The 12,544-nt window shown below is 35.8% G+C and overlaps 1 protein-coding gene across 1 annotated transcript in view; it reads left to right on the forward strand.

Moving 5' to 3' along the window:
- Positions 1 to 12,544, forward strand: part of LOC124360581 — a 497,152-nt gene that overhangs the window by 50,105 nt on the left and 434,503 nt on the right. Inside the window, exon 2 of the mRNA XM_046814313.1 lies at positions 9,065 to 9,126. The gene's annotated coding sequence lies outside the window, so the exon portion shown is untranslated. The remainder of the gene's footprint in view (positions 1 to 9,064; positions 9,127 to 12,544) is intronic.

Consider the following 12,544-nt stretch of genomic DNA (forward strand, 5'->3'; position numbering starts at 1 on the left):
TGGTCTATACTGTTCAAGAAGCTGTGCCCCACTTAGTACCCTAAGGGTTTTTTTCTGTAACCAGAGAACTCTAATTACACTGGCAGAGTGTCCCCAAAGCCTAGTAGACAATCCTAGTACCACACACAATGTGGGAGTGGAAAAAGGCAAAGTAAGCTAACTTAACACACTCAAAGGGCATTTCTGCTTTAACCCTAGTCACTACCGTGTTTTGATATACCTTTGTTACTACCGATACGTAAAATTTTACGTGCCATGTTTATTTTTGTTTTTTAGGTTATGTAAAGGTTTATTTTCATGCCTGTGTATTGTGATTGTGTATATTCTTGCCTATTTGCTTATTTAAGTTGATGATGCGTGTGTTTAAGCGTGTGTGCGGGTATGTAATGCGTGCATGTGTGATACATGGTGTTTTTCATAACCTTATCTTCATATCTACAATGCCATAGAAACTCATCCTTTCCAAAAAGCCTAACAATTGTCTACTAACTCCAAGACTTTTATTTACCAAAAAACAACCTAAAATAGGTTTAGTTACTTATTTTACTATACACACTTATACGTAAAATATACGTATTTTGTTTATCAAGCATTACTACTACCGCTACGTAAAATTAACGCACGGCTTAAATGGAAATCAATATTGAGATAAGAAAAAGAACTACACACACCCTTACACTTCGGAGCACGAACGACCATTGATCAGTAGAAGCACTGCCCAAAGCTTAAACCGGAAGGTTTTGGGGGAGAGTATGTGTGACTATAAACATGACGCGTATACGTAAAATGTACGCACGGTAGTGTTCTAGGGTTAAGCTTCCGAAGCAAAAATAAAAAATTACCCACTATCAGTACCTGACCCAGTCTATAGTCTTCAATTTCATTTGTAATAGTATCCGAAGAACACCTAGGAGATTGAATGTAAAACCTAAAATATAAACTAACAGGTTCTTAATTCCATCTGTAAATCTCCGGGCACGGAATTCGAAACACCTTCAACAACTTATCACTTTTTACTCACGACCCAATTCGATAAAATCACGACCTCTCGCATGCCACTTCAAACAGCGTGGAACTCCTTTCACGGAGATTTATCACGTACTCTGGAGACACATTACCTACGCAAAAACATTAAGAATGGCAAAGTGGGTCATTCTATCAAGAACTTGTGTGATATCTAGAAATGCAATGTTAACTGTCGTAACTTCGACCACGCTTCTGATAAGATAATACTTGGCGCATTATCTCAGTGTTATCTTGCCTCAACACAGCCATCGTTGGTGCAAATCGATTCTGCTACCGTTTTGTTGGCGCTGAACAGTGATCTAATGGGGATGTCTGACTACAACTACCCTTGATGGTAAGCAGGTTGAACAGAATACGACTTATTAACAGATAGTTAAGATCTTAATAATAAAAAGGTGGTCAGAGAAGGCGTAAGAAGCAAGATAGACGATGAAGAATATGGATGTAATAGGAGCTGCCGTATACGAGAAACAAAAGTCAGAATGTATCATGTAGCAAGATTTTTATGGAAGGATCTCTCTCATATGTAGACTTTATATTTTGCGTGAAACTTTATTTGTACAAGATGCATCACTTTCGTGTCAATTTATTTTTCAATATGCCTGTGTGTCCCTCTTTCGTTTCGCAGGACATTTCGAGAATGAAATGAGGTATAGATTTGAAATGTTACATGCAAACTAAGCGAAGCCCGTGACGATACTTGGCTTGGCGTACTGCTACCTTGTATAACGAAGATAAATAATTTTCAACAATAAGACTCGATTGGCTATTTTAGCAACGGAACGATTTAACATTTTTATTTTTAATACTGTGATGAGAAGAGCCCTAGAAATAATTGTTATACAGATATCGTCTAGAGATGATTGCAAAATACATGAGTCACCATAATCATCGGATTATATTATAATCATACTTTAGTTGTTGGGGCAATGAGGTCCTTATAACTTGACATAAAAAAACTTACTTGATCAAAATAATATCGTCGACTGTAATAATGGCAATCGACTGTTATCTGGCGACTACAGACCAAATATGTTTGGCAATTGGCGGATGACCCCCAAATTATCTTGCTATTCATTTGTACAAAAATAATTATGTCGAAGTCATTCAGACAACATTTTAGATGCTATTTTGTGTTCTGTGTACAGATTTGGTCTTTGTATTTGAAGTGGACAAATGGTTAAGTTACCTGTCTATAATGCAGCATTTATTCTCGTCAGCAGCAGTTGCATTTCTATTGCGTGGGGTATTATTTGTGAAGTGTGTGAAATACATAATAGTAGGAAACACAATTAATCATTTTAGGATGCTAAATATGCAGTAGAAGTCTTTTCTGGAAAAAATTAAATCTATTAGTATTATTATACGTCCTCTCCTACAATAAATAACGTATAATTAATTGATGTAGGACATATATGTATTTTTTTTAAATCTTACATGAAATGCCACTCAGGCTTCTGTTTATAAGTGACATCACTTCTTTGTTTAAAGTTCGTTTTTGGCGATGGAACAATAGTGAAATAAACAAGATTTTTTCGACATTTGCATTAAAACGATCAGTAACATTACGTTTCCTACTGTCACGACAAGAGTCAAGACATAATTAGGCTTGAAGCTCATGACCTCCAACAGATGACGCCATTGTGATTACACTTAAATGTATGGCCACATAGAATGTTCAAGCGCCCATAAGAGCAATGTTCACTAGGAGAAACCTTACAGTCAGGACTCTTACCAGGCCTCATTACTATGGAATTGACTATTGTATTATAATAGTCTACAGTCTGCAGGATGAGAACAAAGTCTGGATACACCCTTATAAATTGTTGAACAATACAAGAAATCATAATGGATCTGATATTTTAATGGAGTCATAATGGTGATGAAGCAATTTTTAGGAGTTACTGTAAAAATGCTGGTTATTTTTTAATCCGCCATCTTAGATCTGGGCTTGGGGGGGGACATAATTTGCAGACGTTAACCGGCCATAACCTGTACATATCTAAAAGCAGATTTTAAACTACTTCCTGAGAACGAGGTAGTTAACAATTATGTTGCGAATGATGTATCCTCATGCCATTTGAAACATTCTCTAAAAATCCATCACGGAATATTTTACGAAGGATGCCACTGCCGTCGTAGTTCTTAAAATTTGCACCCCCTCCTACAAATCAGATGCCATTAAGATTTCTTGCAACGATCCACTTTTACAGGGGCGTATCTAGGCGTACTTTTGCCTCGCACTGTATATTATTGACCAATTTCAAGAAGGATTTTCCTGTATTCTGGATTTTGTACAATACACACAAATCTCGAAATAGACCAATACAAGTTTTAAAATCCCTCTTTTTTGGATAATTTTATCCTGTTTCAAAAATTGAAATGTATTTGTCAGAGCACATGTCTTATCTGTATTAAAGTATAACTGACTCATATTTGAAGCGTTGGAATTTATGAAATTATCGTGTATTGAAGGCCATTAGTTAATAATGGTTTGAGCAATAAGCCTAATTTAACAGCTATACTCATATCAGTAGTGACGGTATGCGTGGATCATGATTTTAAAAAGTCACAAGACGAAGTATAGACAAGGTTATGCTTTCATTATTGTTTATTCATTTTGCTATTAGAACAGTTGAGTTGAATACTGTGCCGCGCTTCCACTAGAATAGATTATATTTAGCAGTTACAGAGAACAAATATAGTAAGCAACATTATGATAAACAGACGTATAACTGTTTCGGTCCTCTGTTTACTTTACTAAATATAAATAGCGCTAGGGCTAGAGAACCCGACGGCGGTTTTCCCTTTTCGCCGGTCTCGAACATTGCCGGTACCGGATTTGCGGCACGCATCTTAAAGGATTGGTTGTTTCTTTTAGAGGGTGCGAACTCCACTAACAAGATATAAAAAACTCCTCTCTTTAACCCCCTATAATCTTCATCTTCCTCAAACAGTATATATATATTAAGGAGCCAAGTTGTGTTGGTGTTGCAGTTGCTGTGACATATTTCCGCTGATATTTATTAAGAAAGCAATGTTCCAACTTTGAGTGCGTATATTTGTACCACAGAGAAGCGGCTCGGTGCAAGCGCAGATAAGGCAGTGTGGCGGCACTAATATTTATTCAACACAAATAAGTAGTAAATGCGAGTGTGCTTATTATATGTTATATATCATTGATTTCCGGCAAACTGAATAACACTGCCAGATGATGCTGACGTTTGTTGTCAACACTGTTGATTTCGAGGCACAGCTCCATTAGTTATTAATGATTATGAATCAGTTTATGGCGTAATGTGTTTAAATTGGTTCATTTCCATTGATCACAGATTAGCAATAAATTAAATTAAAATATATTCTACAATAATATTTTAAATTATTTTTAGCTAGTGAAAAAGGATTTAGTGTTTCGCAAGATGCTTGACTTTTTGAGATTTGGTTCCAAAATTACAGACTCCTAAATACAGCCCACGGTCTTGAAAAAAGGGTCAACATTTTAGAATATATAGTCGATGCTGAGGTGATTGTATTCCAAGCAGCGTGTACCAGACTTGACCTAGATCTTGTTAGGGTTTCTACTAGTTTTAACCTCTCGTTAATTTGTAAGTTTTATATGTAGCAATGTTTTATGCACATGACGACTTTATTCGAATTACTGTGACTAATTGTGCTCCTTATGTAACTCACTTTATGTGTGTACAGCGAACATTGGCTGCTTTTACGATTCGTACACATTTTCCGATTTCGGAACGTCTTTCAATGTGGCTTTCAATATGTAAGTTATCTGCTATATAAAAAACCTTGCGATGGTGAAAGCCATAAATGTTTTGCATTCGTCTCGTCTTTTAGAACATAGAAAAGGGAAACCTCTTAATATTTAAACTATAAAATTTAAATCTGCATAATTTATTATACGAGATGAAATGGAAAACGTGAACACATCTTATTGTTTTCCTTAACAATAAGCTACACTTGTTAAACATACAGGTTGATTATGTGTCTATGAATTACACTACATGTTGACCACAACGTCTTGAAAAGCTACACGTTGAAATACGTATGATTATTACCTGAATGTTATAATGTCAATTTTTTAATTACACATATTCTGTTCCGCATAATTATAGACAGAAAGGAAAATGTAAACATATTCGCTGTTTAAGTTAATACGATTACAAACAGAGCAAATACTTTTAAATTTGTTTTATTTCATATAAAATCCTAACCGTCTAACTAAAATACGGAGATTCTAGTTTTGAATCTTCAATTCGGATTGAGTGAAACGAATGCGTACTTTTCTATTTGTTTAAGAAATGGAACTGTTGAACGGCCTGGTCTACTTCACTGGAGACCACAATCCGTTCACTGATTTTGGTATTATTCGTTAGAACGTACGCGAACTAGTGGTATCTACAAAGTGTTTTGTACTGGCGGCCATTTTATTTTGTATGTTGTTGAAGTGAGTATTCTGATACACAATGCCTTTACGGTGCTGTTTACTATTTGGCAGAAATAATAATGGGTACAAAACTAACTTTATAACTTAAACTTTGCGTGGACTTCTCTCAGACTTATTGTATCATAGTTTTAAACATGTCCAAGTCGATAAAACATCGTGACGTAGCAATGTTTAGGGTAGCGTAGGAAATACCCTAACTTACAATGAAAACTCACAGCTGTACGGGATATTGGGTGAGTTAGCAACTGCAGTAGTGCAATTTACTGTAATAAACTTTGACCTAGGGTGGTATTTGGGTTGACAGTTCTGTGATTTATAACGTATATGGTTGTTATAACTCGTTATCATTCGAGTATTGAAAGTGAAAAGATGCTATGACATGTACTCTTAGATACGGGTAATCCTCAACAGTGAAGAGCGATGTACAAGCCTGTTCGTTCCGTCGAGTGGCAAGAAAGCGATTTACGTACAATGCGATTTAAAAACCCGTCAAGGTTAAATATGATTAAGTGTTACTAATGAACCTCGAAGGAGTTCAGTCGTCTGTCGGAGGTTTGAAGTAGAAAATCGGAAGTCAGGGGGTGACCTCGCAGCCGCCGATGCCTTGAACCAGTAATGCTGTCACCAGAACTGCGACCTTGACACACCAGACATTCAATAGGTACAAATTAAAAAGAAGGAAAATATTTTATTAAATAATTCTTAAAATAATTTCTCATTGTCCTTTAAAAGAAGTGTGATGACGAACAATGATGCATAGCTGCTCGCCTTGACTTAGCTATAAACTGAGACACAAAGACGTATCAGCTACACACTACTCAACAAGGTACTTTACAGTGTTCTGTGCTGTCAGATATTTTCTCGCTTTGACTTGGCTATAAGCTAAGACAAAATGGTGTACACACTACACAGCAAAGGTACTCTACAGTGTTCTGTGCTGTCAGATATCTGCTCCGTTTGATTTGGCTATAAACTGAAACACTAAGACGTAGCAGCTACACACTACACAGCAAGGTACTCTACAGTGTTCTGTGCTGTCAGATATCTGCTCAGTTCGATTTGGCTATAAACTGAAACACAAAGACGTAGCAACTACACACTACACAGCAAGGTACTCTACAGTGTTCTGTGCTGTCAGATATCTGCTCAGTTCGATTTGGCTATAAACTGAAACACAAAGACGTAGCAACTACACACTACACAGCAAGGTACTCTACAGTGTTCTGTGCTGTCAGATATCTGCTCAGTTTGATTTGGCTATAAACTGAAACACTAAGACGTAGCAGCTACACACTACACAGTAAGGTACTCTACAGTGTTCTGTGCTGTCAGATATCTGCTCAGTTCGATTTGGCTATAAACTGAGACACAAAGACGTATCAGCTACACACTACTCAACAGTAAGGTACTTTACAGTGTTCTGTGCTGTCAGATATCTGCTCAGCTTTCGATTTGGCTACAAACTAAACAAAATGGTGTACACACTACACAGCAAAGGTACTCTACAGTGTTCTGTGCTGTCAGATATCTGCTCAGTTCGATTTGGCTATAAACTGAAACACAAAGACGTAGCAACTACACACTACACAGCAAAGGTACTCTACAGTGTTCTGTGCTGTCAGATATCTGCTCAGTTCGATTTGGCTATAAACTGAAACACTAAGACGTAGCAGCTACACACTACACAGTAAGGTACTCTACAGTGTTCTGTGCTGTCAGATATCTGCTCCGTTTGATTTGGCTATAAACTGAAACACTAAGACGTAGCAGCTACACACTACACAGCAAGGTACTCTACAGTGTTCTGTGCTGTCAGATATCTATTAAACTTAATATAACACCGCCAACTGCGACGCCTACTACGGTGGTGCTATTGACACAGCTGTTATAAGATAGGCTACCTAACCAACACATTATACAGGTTTACGAGTATTTAAATTATTATGTACACGGAGAATTGTAAACATTTGAAATAACCATTTGGGTCAAGAATCTAATGTATTTTCGTAAGTCACAATAATTAAAGTAAACTTAAAAATTAATTCTTTATCAAACTGTTTTTGTACTGGAATTGTGGACAAAACTGACCAAAATAACTTTTAAATACCAATAACTCCTTGGGGTGGATGAAAACGTTTTTCATATTTTCCTATCTTCAGCGAAGGTATTTTAAAGCGTCATTAAATTAAAAATTAACATAATTGTGAAAAGCCGAAATCCGATTGCGCTAATTTAAATTACAGGATCAGTTCATTTCCTTAGTGAAGTAAAATAAAATATTTTTCATTAAAGAAGTCACAATAACAACTCCATATTGTGTTCATATTTTGATTAGATAATACCACATACTAATCACATTAAGTATACTGTTTCATTAAGCGTATTTAAATAACTGCAATCCGAAATCTTTTTCTCACCATACTTAAAACGTACCGACTCCTGTACCGGTGAACTGTTACAGGCACCTGATATTTACTGAATACTTACTTGGGATGGATTCATGTTACTCTTGTTTTGACTGAAGTTAGTATAACTGATAGTGGGGGATTAACTCTTATACACGTTGAATCACAACTTAAAATAAAAAGTTCTATTCTTAAACAGTCTAGTAATCACCTTGTTTGTGCCCTACACATAACGCAGGTTTTAGATGTACCTGTAGCACGTAGCTAGTCTATTTGACTATGAACCATGGAAAACATTGACAATGGAAATGTTATGTAAAATTACAACTAGGCAATCCTTATAAGATCAGTGTAGTTCACTTTCCTGATATTTGCACAGAATTAAATATCATCAGACGTCACTTTAATTTAATTATTTCAAACTAATTACTTTCTATGTATTACGATATTTGTTTAAAATACTGTTTCTTTACACATTAAGTTAATGGTCTTCGTTGCTAACCCGTTCGCATTTCGATTACTTGTAATTTATCAACTTTAATTGAAAAGTTGATGTCTCATGTTTCTTCTCAATTGTTTGTGGTAACTTTTAAAATGTATAATTTTATTACACAGACTTTAAATAAAATAAATTATAATTTATTTACAAATATATTACTTTTATAATTTATTAAGAGAATAATGAAGAAATACGTATATGCTACTTGAAATACACATTAGATACACCACTTTTATAAATCATTAAAAAAAAGACATTATTGACAGGATGTATTAAATTCAATATGAATCAAGAAGGTGTACAGGCATTTTATATTATTTCGATATAAATAAATGTGTGATTAAATTAACTACACCTATATATTCGATTCCATTATTTTATTGATTATCAGAGCAGATTTAACAACCATTACAGAGCTTAGGAATAAACATAAAGTTTAGCTTTGGTATTTGCCTGATTGAAAATAAACGATATTTATTTCCATATTACACTTTATTTGTACACGCATTTCAAATAACAACAATACATAGAATACAACCTGAAAAAGATAATATAATTGTATACAAGGAAGTAAACATCACTATAGTTAATGTATGTACTCACTAAACAATTATTTTAAGGTCACGAAACAATCTTCACTTCCTTAATTTGCTCGTGTAATCTGTGTTGCAGGATAAAACCTCACGGAGATCAAAGCTAAGGATCAACCTCAGCCCAGCTGATATATTACAAAGGTGAGTTTAAATAAAATATCATTTAGACACGTTCTAGTGTAAATTAAATTAATAATGCAATTCTTTTTCATCAAATATTTTTGTGCAATTATTTTTTAATTTTATAAAGGTGTACAAAATTCGTTCACTTCATATTAACGAATGAAAGTATAAAATACAGTATTGTTGTATATGTTATTTTGTTCTGGATACTGATGGCTTGTATCTAATGTTGGTTATGACAGCATAAATAATAATTTATCCTGGTTGGCACAAATATTTCACATTTTTTAGTTTGTGTCTCTGCGATCGTTAGTAACACTTTGTGACAATCTCTGCTAAAGATGTTACATTAGGTAATACATTATTGCTGGAATTCGTGTAGTTACCATGCATCTGTATCTTCTGGCAATATTAACTTATTTTTATATCATTGGTTTTGTTTCAATTTAGAGTGGACACCAAATTTAAAGTCCAAAATCCGTAATAATAATGAGAAATGATGAAAATTTTGGCTTTTTTATTTAAGTAGCCAGATAAAAATAAGAACTTTTCGTTAAATCTTGGTAATTTTTTACACTGTTACTGTTCACATAAAGAGTAATGTTGAAATTTTTTTATAAGTAAACAGATTTAGTAAAAGTAATTTTTATAAAGGTCCTGAGTTGAGATTAAATTTTGTTACTTTCTTACTGTTTTTAGTATTTTAGTTCTTAGTACAAATCTATTATGAATTCACGATATCTGAAATGTAATGTTACTATCAAGATACTTTATTCTTAGATAAAACTATTTAAAAAGGTGTCGCATGATAGGCTTCGGTAACGTTGCATGCAAAATTTCATTCTCGAAATATGTCATGCTAACAGAGAGACATTCATAGATAATAGAGAAAACACATTTTTACATCTATTTGGCAGACAAATAAAAAATTGTGCGACTTGTGAGTCATTCAATGACGTAAGAAATGCACCATCACAGAACTCATGTCTACCAGTGATATTCTTGAGATATCTTGCCACATAGTAAATTCACACTTTTGTTCCTTGAGTTAGGTTCAATAGCAGTGTTTAAACAATATAGTTAGGGAGGGTTCTTCAACGTAAGAATGCCCTGAAACCTTGCTACCGACTTTGGACATTGACTTTCCATTCTGTTGGTTTTTAGAATTAACCAGTTGTAAAAGTATTTACTCACTACAAAACATCAAACGAACGGACGAACTTAAACATTTGTACAAGCTCAAGTTTTGCCTGCCCACTTATTTTGGAGTTTCAGACTCCAATTTTTTATTAGTGTAAACGCTAAGAGCTGCTGGAAACTGTACCCTAACACAAACCATGGTCAATGCAGTCGAACTGTACCGTACTGCTTATAGCTTAGAACAAAATCTGGATTTTATTTATTTTGTATTAATAAGTTTATAATTAGTTTAATTATTATTGTATCTATATGTTTACACACTCTCTTTCTGTATTTACATTTAAAAAGTACTACTCTGCGACAATTTCTCCCACCAACTATTCTTAAACATTTTTCTTTCAGATTATCACTTGACACTTATGACGGTAACAGTTCCCCAGCGTGTACAGTGTAACAACTACCCAGGCTAGAGCAAGTGGCGGCGCGGCGGCGGTGTGGCAGGGAGGACCGCGAGTGCATGCATGGACATTGACCCGCAATAACGGTGCGCGCCCACCTCCACTGACTTCATTCATTTCCATCTTCATCTCCCTCACTAAATAGTCGCCGATACTTCACATTATCTCTTCGGTACTATCGGTCAGTCGTTGTACGACACGGAGCGTTGTAGTTCGATCACGGATAAAACTTCGCAATCGAAACGGGTGCGCAGCGAAGTGCATAGATTACGAGCGTTTACGAACAGTGCACGTAAAGGTGCGTTCACTTGTTTCGACTGGTGTACGGCATTTACAAACTTGCAGGTTACGATTCAACGTTTTACACAGTACCGAAATCTCGGGCTTTGTTCTGGCGAGGCCCAGGCAGCAGCGGCTCCGGCTGCAGCAATCTCGGCGACGTTCCCCAGCACAAGAAAGGAAAGGATGTTCTGCACACTTTCCCCGCGGTCACGTCCTCATCTAGATTGCCGCGGCCATTTCTCTCGCCTCCCCCGCCCCCTCGGCGTTTCACTTCTCCCATCACTGCCGACATTACACTCCACCGCAATTACAAACAAGCCTTGGGTACCCGGAGATAGTTGCGAGTCCGATAACCGGTACTTCTTTCTACCGGGTGTGTAACTGTGTGTAACACTGCTGACGCGCCACTTCTGCATTCTGCTCATCGTAACATTACGGCATTCACAAGTACTTCGCTTCCATTTCATTGAGTAATAAATTATACGAGGATAAGATTGAAATCACAGTACGTTCAATATAACTGTTTCAGTGATGTATTCTCTCATTGATAAATAAATTGTTGCTTCTCTGATCGCAGAAAGAGTAGTTGTGGGACGGATGAGGCTGCAGTAACTAGGCATGTCGCACGGTACAGACACGGTCGGCTGACTGGCATTCCTCCACTCCGTTTTTGCAGCCTTGTCTGACCATCTGCACACACTCGTACACGGTTCTACTCTTGTGTTATCGACACGGCAAGGCGTCTCCACTATCTGGCTGGGAGTTCCCAAAACTTGGCCAGACTGGCAATCTTCAGTAGATACAGAGTATACAAGACGTGCAGACTATTGGACCCTCGTCTGGAAACAGAAAGTTACTTACAAATATAAGAAAACTAGTCAATTGAAATGTAACCCATTATTAGGGAGGTTTGACAAATATATTTATTTTAGATATTCTCGTTTTACACAAAGTGTTACATGAATTCCATTTTTCAAACGGTCGGCGAAGCCTGTTGAACTGAGCGAGACGTGGTCTGGCGTACACGTATTAAAATACACTAAAACAAACTATAGTTATAAACTCCATATTAAACATTCCACCATTGGTATCTTTTAAGATTTAGGCGTTTTAACGCCTAAATTTAAAAGTAAATGTGCAATTTACTTACTTTTAGTGCAAGTAAAAAATAAAAATTTAGAAAAATGGTGGCCAACTAACATTTTTATCCGTAAAGCTATTTTCAACAAGCTCACATTTCTCACTTAAAACTGCTGAAATTTACACATTAAAGCAAATTACAATGCTATCTGTTTTCGTCTGGTTAAAATTTTTAATTTCATGTTTATTATCCCTTCAAGATTATTTCCTAAAAAAATATATACAGGGTGTCCAAAAAGTCCCGGGTCGGTTGAATATTTTTCAAAATATTTAAAATAGAGCTACAAAACCTTACACAAAGTTACTGGACATAAAAATCTATTTTATCACATATTCAGTGATCGGCTACTTCCTCAGGGGGGCGGCCCGCTAGGAGTCAGAAGAAAATCTTAAATGTAAGCATAGGTCGATATGCA

This window comes from Homalodisca vitripennis, chromosome 4, assembly GCF_021130785.1.
Source record: "Homalodisca vitripennis isolate AUS2020 chromosome 4, UT_GWSS_2.1, whole genome shotgun sequence".
Classification (NCBI taxonomy): domain Eukaryota; kingdom Metazoa; phylum Arthropoda; class Insecta; order Hemiptera; family Cicadellidae; genus Homalodisca; species Homalodisca vitripennis.